At 33.6% G+C, this 2,015-nt stretch overlaps 1 protein-coding gene across 1 annotated transcript in view; it reads right to left on the reverse strand.

Moving 5' to 3' along the window:
* Positions 1 to 2,015, reverse strand: part of deptor (DEP domain containing MTOR-interacting protein) — a gene marked incomplete in the record, with an annotated part of 40,897 nt that overhangs the window by 6,837 nt on the left and 32,045 nt on the right.

Below are 2,015 nucleotides of genomic sequence, written 5' to 3' on the forward strand. Positions count from 1 at the left end.
CACAAGGGGTCTTAATTTAAAGTGCAAATTAAAATATAGTTGTATCTGCAACTGCATTTGATGTTTTGAACTTTTAAAATATTACATGGTAAAAACAGAAGCTGCTCTTCATATTAGTGACAAACAATAACAGTAACAACAGCTTTTTGACAACTACAAAAATTAACTTGATAAAGTGCAAATTAAAATATAGTTGTATCTGCAACTGCATTTGATGTTTTGAACTTTTAAAATATTACATGGTAAAAACAGAAGCTACTCTTCATATTAGTGACAAACAATAACAGTAACAACAGCTTTTTGACAACTACAAAAATTAACTTGATAAAGTGCAAATTAAAATATAGTTGTATCTGCAACTTTATTTGATGTTTTGAACTTTTAAAATATTACATGGTAAAACCAGAAGCTGCTCTTCATATTAGTGACAAACAATAACAGTAACAACAGCTTCTTGTTTAAAGTTTCTATATAATACATTCAAAATGTTTAAAAATAAACTACAAAAATTAATTTGATAAAGTGCAAATTAAAATATAGTTGTATCTGCAACTGTATTTGATGTTTTCAACTTTTAAAATGTTGCATGGTAAAAACAGAAGCTGCACTTCATACTGTATTAGTGACAACCTTTGGTGTTTTTTGATGGGTTACCTTCATTTTTGCTTCTACTTTTCATTTAAAATATGTTTCCATTCTCGGCAGGTTTCTAAGGTTCTTCTACATATTAAAAAAGTTGTTTAACAACTGAGTGGCGCACTACTGCTACTAGTGGTGAGAAAGTGTATTGCACCTTATTCAAAATCAATGTAATCCCACGGCCCTCTGCGGCCCAAAGTTAAAAACTGCTGTTCTTTTGAGGCCCTCAAGGTGGCGCTCACGGCCGGCCCATAGGTTAAGAATCTCTGGTCTAAAATATACTTCTAGATGCATGTAGTCCACTTCAAGGGACACATATCTGTAATTTACTACTTGTGTAAAAATTATTGTTCCAAAACAAAGAAAAAAATGATATGATAGCGTAGATGTTTCTGTTTACTGTCATATTTTTTCCACTCTAGGGTTCTTCTGGAATAGGAGGACTGACTGGATACACCTGTGGTAGTCAACAGGTGTGTCTGTCTGTCAGCCATCTTGGATTCAGAGAAAACTCTCCTGCTGACAACTGACCGCTGAATAAACCTCAACAAAGTGAAGCAATAGGCAGGACTCTATCTGCATTTTCATCACCAAAACCTTTGCCTAAAGTGTAGCTGCTGCTTGTTAGGAAAAAGTTTAAGGAGCTAAATTATTCCTAAACCTTTAGAAGTAGCAAAAGCAAATTTTTAAATAATTATAAAATAAATACGTTCCTACAGAAACAGATTCACTAAAACTTCCAATCGGATTATGAGATATGAGACTTTCTGGGGTGCCTACATTTCAGAAATATTCCCTTTTTTTCAAACTGTTCTGATAAAGTAAAATGCAGGGAACATGTTTAAATCTATGTTTTAGTCTGTAATTTAATATTTTCTCCTTTCTTAAATGATCACATGAACAAGAACAGTAAACAAACTTCAGCGAGCCACTGCAGCTTTTTCCTCGTTGTCTGCTGATTACGCCACTTTTGTTTGTATGTAAATGTCAGCAAAAAAACACATTTTTCACCATAGAAGCACATTTTCATGACCGTGTTCACCTGCAACAAAAACTGCTGAAGACAACTTCTGGCTGCTATTTCTAACAAACCATTTTTATACTTGTGAACCAGAGCTTCTGAAAAACCTGCAAGGGAGTTTTAAAACATAAAAAAATCAACATATAGAAAGAAATAATCTCAGGTACTGACATGATGTCTTAGAGAACAGCAACAGCTGAAGTTTTCTGAAGGGAGGTTGTGTGAAAAGGTAATGAACAGTTAAAATCTTACCTGCTGTAGAAACTGTTACGGCCAGAGGTCTTTCTTCTATGTTTATACTAAAGCATGGAATGACATTCCTCAAAACATAAAGTCCATTTCAAAACTACAGCCC

The sequence above is a fragment of the Austrofundulus limnaeus genome, unplaced genomic scaffold, assembly GCF_001266775.1.
Source record: "Austrofundulus limnaeus strain Quisiro unplaced genomic scaffold, Austrofundulus_limnaeus-1.0 Scaffold348, whole genome shotgun sequence".
NCBI classification, from domain to species: domain Eukaryota; kingdom Metazoa; phylum Chordata; class Actinopteri; order Cyprinodontiformes; family Rivulidae; genus Austrofundulus; species Austrofundulus limnaeus.